The 8,484-nt window shown below is 34.6% G+C and overlaps 1 long non-coding RNA gene across 2 annotated transcripts; it reads left to right on the forward strand.

The window, feature by feature from the left end:
- The first annotated feature begins 3,159 nt into the window (after positions 1-3,159).
- LOC120183514 lies at positions 3,160-7,007 on the forward strand. Of its 2 annotated transcripts, XR_005521953.1 has the most exons (6): positions 3,160-3,614; positions 4,911-5,020; positions 5,552-5,692; positions 5,821-5,945; positions 6,271-6,328; positions 6,993-7,007. It is a non-coding gene; the product is annotated as an uncharacterized LOC120183514 (long non-coding RNA). The 2 variants fall into 2 exon arrangements; XR_005521952.1 differs by lacking the exons at positions 3,160-3,614; positions 4,911-5,020 and having other exon boundaries at positions 5,397-5,692.
- Positions 7,008-8,484: the final 1,477 nt, after the last annotated feature.

An 8,484-nucleotide genomic window follows, 5' to 3' on the forward strand; every position in this document is an offset into this window, starting at 1 on the left:
ATATTCCATTTTAATTGATTATCCTCTGACACTGTATGTAATGTTGTTAAGTAGTATTAATTTCAGTTTTTTTATATGATCCTTGCAGATGCAGCTGTTTCAAGCAGATGGAAGCTTAAGTCAGAAATATCTGTTGATTCGGAACTAATGGATTTGTTGCATAAAGACATGGGTGGAGATGAAAGAATTGCTGTACATCTGTTCTTCCTCACTCTGGCTGCATGTAATACTGTGATCCCAATTGTTTCTCAGGATGCTTCTTCTGGTCATGATAGAAGTGACTCATGGGGAGAGGTGAAAGCTATTGATTATCAGGGTGAATCTCCTGATGAGCAAGAACTAGTTTGGCAAGGACTACAGGTGAGGATGAAGATGAAATCATAGTTTATTTATTTATATGTTACAAGTATCAGCGATATTTATTGTGAGTAGCTTTTTCTGTTGCTTGGTTTGTTTGATTCGGAGGATATCAGGGAAAGAGAGTTTTTGAAAACGATTCTTCATAGGATTTATGGTAAATTCATGGTGCATCGACCCTTCATTAGGAAGGCCATAAATAATATTTTCTATTGGTTTATATATGAAACAGAGAGGCATTATGGGATCGGAGAGCTTTTGGAGATTCTAGGGAGTATTATTAATGGTTTCGCAGTGCCTATGAAAGAGGAACATAAGTTGTTCCTTGTGAGAGAGTTGATTCCTTTGCATAAGTCGAAACATGTTGCCGCCATCATCAGTTGTCTTATTGTATTACACAATTTGTCGAGAAGGACTATAAGCTGGCTGATATAGTTATCGGAGGGTTGTTGAAGTATTGGCCTTTTACTAATTGTCAGAAGGAAGCTCTCTTCCTCGGGGAACTTGAGGAAGTACTTGAAGCAACACAGTCTGCAGAGTTCCAACGATGTATGGTTCCTCTTTTCAGACAGATTGCACGTTGCCTCAATAGCTTACATTTCCAGGTAACTTTTAAGGGGTTTTATTTTATCTTTTGAATACTTCACTTTGTTTGTAAATTCCAATAGTTTGAGTTGTCAATCACCGTTAGGAACCACTGACAATTTGAACTGTCGAATCCTGAATTGTTGCTAGGATGTGATGATAAATCTTATGAACTTCGAGGCCTTTTTCTTTTGAATGCCACTCCGAGTATGCTAATTCCAATAGCTCTAGCAGTCAATCACCTTAAGGAATCAGTTGTATTCTTTTTTTTTTGATATGAATAGTAGGCCTCACTAATAACCCCCTTCATGATTAATGGAACTTGAAAATAGTTCCTTAATCAGCGGAAGGAGGAAAAGAGTGCCCTAGGAATTCATTAACCTGAAGATAAAATCATATGAACATTTAAGAGATTTTGTCTTTTGGATATGTCACTCTGATTAAACTAATTCTAATGGCTTGAGCAGTCAATCATCTTTAGGAACCGCTGGTATTCTGAATTGTGGAATGTTGAACTGTTGCTATGTGCTAGATGTGAAAAATCATATGAAAGCAATTAATTTTGATGCCAAGTTGTGAGCTTATGATATTTCTCCTTTATATATTTATGGTCCTCCTATGTAATTTCTTGTATTTCTGATGCATATACCTTTTTTCTCAGTTCTGATTTGTTTTTGGAAAGTTGTGCTATGTGTTGCCTAATTTTGAGCATTATATTTGCTTCCGGTTTGCTTCATTCTTTCTGTATCCAGAAGAAATAACTGTAGAGTGGGTCAATGCCCAATTCACTAAGCTAGTCTCTACTTTCTGCCACTGTGTAGTTTATCTGTGTTTGTTTGAGTCTGCTGCTGTTTCCTGCTTATATGGTGGTTGAGACTCTATCAAACATCAATTATTTCTTCTTTGTGTAGTGTATTGCATCATTGATTTTCTATAATCGTCCTCTTTGTTTGTAGATAATATTTTGTTTCTATGCGAACAGTTATTGTTCTTATGAATGGGTATATGATGATCCAAAGGTCAACTTGTGGTTGTTTAGAAGTTATTTCTGTTGTTTCATTTTAGATGCGTTCTTTCATTTTATTGTATAGCTTCTCCTCTTGTCATATTTTCACCAAACTGAAATACACTTCCTTCTCAAATGATGTTCATTTTAAGCACATGTGCCCGTTTCGAGATATACTACTTATTGCTTGGTTCCATAGATTGTTGTACAATCCTTCCTCGTAAATTCTAGATATTTTGTCCTCATCATTTCTTTATTATAAATCTTCAGTCTGGTGTTCCTTTATTGATTTATTGCACTGCATCGTTTTGCTTATTCATTTTTCCTTAATATTGTAATTGGTAGGGGGAAAGGAACGAAAAACTACTTTCTGTCCATCTTTTCCTTTGGTAGGAGGGACATCTTAGTTTATTGTTTCAGACTGACTTCTTCTTTCATTAAGCGGTTCCTTGCTTCAACATAAAAACCATAGACCCTTAACTTTGTTGAACTCTCTGTCTCTAATAAAGAACTAAGAAAGAGAAGAAGAATAGAAAATGACGGAGGCTGTGATAAGGAAGAAGCCAGGAATGGCGAGTGTGAAGGACATGCCGATCCTCCAAGATGGGCCTCCTCCGGGTGGGTTGTCCCCGACAGATACGCCCGTCGAATACCCAACAAGGCTCCGAGTGCTATGACTATCTTTCTAGCTGCTTTTGGTGCCTTCTCTTATGGGATGTACCAGGTCGGCCAAGGGAACAAGATCCGCAGGTCCTTGCTTCTCTTCTATATAGAAAAAAATCCTTAAATTTCTCTTTTAATGTTTTCCTTGATTTTCTAATCTGGGTTTTTTTAAAATCATTCCTGATAGAATTTTTGTATAATCTGTTTTTAATGGATTTTTTTTTACTTTGGTATCGTTTTTATGATCTCGTATTGTAGTATTATTCTGCTTTTACCTCATTTTTATTTTGGACTTAGATCTTGTTCTGTTGTTTAACTTTTATATGTGGTTTTTTGTTGGATAGTTTTTTTAAAAAATATTTATTCAAATTACTCTCGGAAATGTGGAGGATTCTACTGATTAGTATATATCCTATTTTGTTCATATTTGCTGGTCCTTTCAAATGGGTTTTAGCATATAACCTATGAATAGGTTGATAGGAGAGGAAAAGGAAAGAAAAAGGCGAGATACAGTGATTTGCTGACAAATCGATTATTTGGTCCTCTCATTGAAACTGCATGATGATTTCATGAGCCTGCCTATATCTGAGTTTAAGAATTGCAGCAGTCTGCCTAAGTAATCTATTAGTTTTCACAAGGCAAAACAATTAGTTCATGATTCCTGGTTCTTTCAAATGGCTTTTAGCATGTAACCTTTGAAGAAACTGGTAGAAGGCGAAAATGATAAGCGGAGTTCAGATGCAACATTTTCCGGAGAATGCTATTATATTGCTCCTGAGTTATGGACCATGCATGGAGACTTCTGATCAAGTGGTTCAGAAAAATGAGGGACTTGAATCTTCAGTTCGTCGACCCAATGATTACGGGCTCTCTATCCTTGGCGGGGAGATGAAGGGTGAAGAATTGGTAATCCATGGTGAGGAGATGAAGGGTGAAGAATTCGAAATCCATGATGAGGAGATGAAGGGTGAAGAATTCGTAATCCATGGCGAGGAGATGAAAGGTAATCCAGGTTGATAACACTCTTCATTTCTGTTTCGTGGGGTTCCATGGAGCTCGTTGCATAACATCAGTAAAGCTTGTACAAGCTTCGATATTTCCAGAGTTCATCCTTGTTATTTAGTTGCTTTACTCCCACCCCCATTTTGTTCAGTAACGAAAGTTACTGTAGTTATTGTTTTTTCCCTCTCTGCTTACAGGAGTTTTGAAAGAAGGGAGCTGTTTTTAATTGAGTATTTAAGGATTTAACTTCCATGGAAATTTTAATGGAAATGGTGGCTGAAGATGATTAAGATTTGGCCTTTTTGATTAATGAGGAAACTGTTGAAAAAACACTAGGAAACGAGTCAATCTCCTTCGTTTTCTGTGAAGTCGAAGCTTAGTTTAGTCTAGAAGCATGGAATGGGGTCTGACAGATTGAATTTCTTTGAATCTGGTTAACATGTCTGGTACATTCACGTTGTAGCAATGACTTGTTACTTTGAATCTGCTTTTGAGCGTTGCTCACATCTGGTTGGAGAATGATAGAATAGATGGAGAAGGTCTACTAATGCTTGAGGCATTGTTAAATAGAGACAAATTAAATATGCTAATAAAACTTTTAGGACCTTCAAGCACATTAATCATTTGTGCATGAGAAGATTAACCTAAACAAACCAAATATCATAAATCCTCTTTTTTTGAGTGTTGTATAGCCTTGTTAATGATTAATAAGTTCATTTCTCAAGCAACACAAAAGGAGAGTGCATCTTTAAAAATTTGGTAGTATATTAATGCTTAAGAGAAGCCTAAAGTAGTAGACTACCTGCATTGCATAGCTATAGCGGAAGGTACAAGCTACCCCAAATGGATTATGATGCCTTGAGGATGAGATGGCTGAGAGATTAAAACTTAAGGATGATATAGAGGTCCTCATGCCTTTGGATTTACCCTTACAATCTTTAACAGCGTGCTAGCTGTTTTTTTTCATTTGTTAGTTGATAACAGTTATATGCTAAGACTTTGCGCTGAATTGAAATGCCATCCTTACATCAATTTAGCTTCTTGCCTCACTACTCGTCCAAAGCACTGTATCGTATGAATGTCTGACAGGGCTTTTATTTATTTATTAAAATGTAGTTTTCTTGCCTTATTAACTTTCAGCATTTGGGTATTACCGTAAATAACTTTTATTTATTTATTTATTTATTTAGCTTCTAGATGGCAGGTGCTTTTTATGTTGTTATCATCATGAACATATTTTCCTGCTTTATTACTGATCCTGGCATTTTCATAATGTGAGATTTATCTGTTTAAATAGGAGGGTCATGATGATGTATATATTGATGGAATACCGATCTTGAATCTCGGTGAAGAAATGGCTAAAAGAGGGATAAATCCTGGTGGTAAGATGTCAGCAGCATCAAAGAAGTAAGCATCTAGACTTCCCAGAAGGCTGTAGCGTTGTCCTATTCCTTATCTCAAGGGATATTACTTTCCTGCTATTTATTCATCTTTTCTGTTTAAGGTTGAAATGAAATAATAAGTTTCCACTTAACCAATATTGTATTTTCTCCAAAATCTTATATCAGACCAATCCCTTTTTCTTTCCTTTATCACCCCTATGGTCTTTTTGCTTAATACTTTTCTTTCTCCTTAGTGTTCTATCATGTTCTCCATTAATACTGACTCTTTATCACTTCGGTGTTTCCTAAGCTATGTTTACTTGAACTTAGGTATGAATCTTGGACACGGATATTGTGTCCAACATGGGTATTTTCCCTTTTTTCCAAGATTTTCATATATTGGGATGCTACTTAGACTATCTTTATTTGAATTCCTTGAATTAGGAGGTTGGGAGTTACCTAGGAGATTTAGTCTAACATTTGAATTCGTTTTCACTGATATTTAATTTCTTATTTGCTTTACTTTGTATCTGAATACTATACCCCCACCTACCAGTCACAACTAGCATCAGTTGAGCAGAGACAAGGCGCTCATGCAGTTTTTCCCAGAAATCGATTCAAAATACGAAGGAATCACATTCTAGAAGATGCTTTTAATCAGATGAGTGCATTGTCTGAAGAAGATTTTAAAGGATTGGTATGCCTTACATAAGTCTTTTGACATATGAAAATTTATCATCTTTAGTAACTTTACTGTTATCTTCCCCAAATTCCCTCTTCATACAGGCCAAAAATGATATAATCAATTTTATTGCTTCCCCACAGATTCGTGTAACATTTGTCAATGAATTTGGATTGGAGGAGGCTGGTATTGATGGTGGTGGAATTTTCAAAGATTTATGGAAAATATTACTCGGGATGCATTTGATGTGCAATATGGGTTATTTAAGGTTGTTAATAATGTTTACTCATTATCTTCTTTCTTTATACATGAGTGGTTTTCTAATAAGCTGATTGGGAACGCACACACACTATTATGGTAAAGATGGCAGTGAATTCTTCCTTCTCTCCTGTTATGTTAGGATTGAAGATGGTATGCTTCAAATTGAACAGGTTGATAGTGAACATTGGTATTCATTTCTTTCTGAACTACGGAAAGATGAAGAATAATCAGATTTTCTTACTCAATAATTTGTTTTTTCTTTTTTTAAATAAAATTATAAGAGTGTTTTTCGCACCTTTTTGAACTAACTTACCCACTTGCCACCATTGCAGTTTGCAGTCTGGTAATGTAGAACCATAGTAGGCTCTCTACAGGCCAAAATAAGATCTGGTAAGAACGAAAACTGTATATAAGAATCTCCCTTCTGATATTCTAGTTAGGTTTTGTTGTACAAAGAAGATCAAACGTCCATTTCAAATCAGCTTTCTGCAATGTTTTCTAACCAGATCTGTGAATTCTAATTTGTATCATGGGAACTTCACTTTAATTAAAGCGTATGCTTGATTTTGGCATGTTCTATAACTAAATGAAAGTTTTTATAGTTTATTTAACTTCTTTAGACTATTTCATAGGAGGTTCAGAGATACCATTGTTGAAGATGGAGGTTCAGAATGTTAGTCCTTGTCCCACACAAATACTATGTATGGAGTTTCATTAACAGTAATACCTGCTTTCCTATGATTAACCTCTGAGAGAGGAATCTGAAAATTGTTGAGTTGATTATTCTCTCTATCTCTCTCTCTCTGATGCCTCCATATCCGTATGAGCTATTCTTCTTTGTTGACATCTATGATCTACCATAGACTACCAATTATAGAATGTTTTCGTATATAGAGCTACAGTTTAATAAGTGTGCACAGACAAATAGAGGTTGTCATTTATGGCTATGGTATGTTTCTCTGTTGATTACACTGGTGCCCGTCTAATGCCTGAAAATACCAATTCTGAATGTAATGACTAATTTATTATAATTTACATTTTTGTTTGTTTATAGGAGGAAGAGATTGGTCATACTGCCCGCCAACCTTTGATCTGAAAGCTAATGGTTCTTGACCTCTGAAAAGATCCCTGAAACCTGGTTTAAATTTGTAGCCATCTTGTTTTTTTCCTAACTAGCATTTTGGCTTCCTTGGCGTCAACATTAACCTCATTTCTCTTTTAATGATTTGTCCGTACTTTAAACTATAAAATAAACAAATAAATAGAGTGTTACGATGTAGGACCTTAATATTTGCTAATGTGGTTTTGTAAGAATATCGTGAATGGTGAAATTTTGGGCCCTTAAATGTATCTTTGCCTTTGGCTCTTCGTGAAATGTTCTAAATTTCTAATTAGTTTGTGATTAGTTGTTTGAAATGGTGTCTTCAAGAAAGAGATAAAAGATCGGTATTGACTAGTGAGTGCATACTAGTATGAAATATGATTTGACGGAAAATTAGACTTCTGATAAGTTTATTTCTGACATTTTGCATATATGATTGTATGAATAGAATATTGATTATGATTGTATTATGTAAGCATGCCTTGTATGCTTTATATATTATGTGATTTTCGTGAATATAAGAGAATAAAACATAAACTATATGATATGAAATAAATAAAGGTGTGCATATATGATATATGTTATGAGATAAGACATATATGAATACATGAGACATGATATGAGATATATGAGAAAAGGTGTATGTGATGATTTAAGTGAACATATGAGACATTATATGACTATGTGATTATTGTGAAAAATAATACAAACATATGTGATAAGATATATAAATGTGAGTCATATGAAAATGTTCTATATGTAAGTGAACCACATGTCAATATTAATATGTGAAATGACATAAGTGATAAAGCCTGTGTTATGTGATAAGAGAGCTAGGAGTATAATTGGCATGCTAAGAGTTGAGGGTTATATGTGGTCATTCGGGACATCTATGTGGTCATTTGAGACATCTATATGGTTATTCAAGACAAATTTTACATGCCCTAGTGGGATCTTATACGAGCTGTGGTGACAGCATATGTGCATAATCTCTATGTATTCACATATCTTTAATTCTCACAAGTGTACTATGGGCAATTAAATGATATATTATAAATAAAATGTATGTGTGGTCGTGTGTTTCTTGGTAGAATGTGTTATATGAATTTTATAAATGATAAGTGTAAGATTATATGATAAATGATATTAATGATAATAATAGTGATAATGATAAGAATATTAGTGAGGAAAATAATGATCTATGTGTATGTATACATTTTGCTATATGAAATATAATGATGGATCATATGTGATATGATAGTATGCGATGTTCATGCATTGTTAGTAGTGAAAGTTTATATTATGTTTTATCTGCCTCACTAAGTCATAAACTTAGTGTGTGAGTGTTTCACACGTAGGTTTCGTGAAGCAAGAAGATAAGCAAAGAGGAGCAAGACAGATCAATCTCTCTTTTCCGAAGTTCATATCAGAAAAGAGTTTTGAA

This window comes from Hibiscus syriacus, unplaced genomic scaffold (genome assembly GCF_006381635.1).
Source record: "Hibiscus syriacus cultivar Baekdansim isolate YM2019G1 unplaced genomic scaffold, ASM638163v2 tig00112789_pilon, whole genome shotgun sequence".
Taxonomy (NCBI): Eukaryota; Viridiplantae; Streptophyta; class Magnoliopsida; order Malvales; family Malvaceae; genus Hibiscus; species Hibiscus syriacus.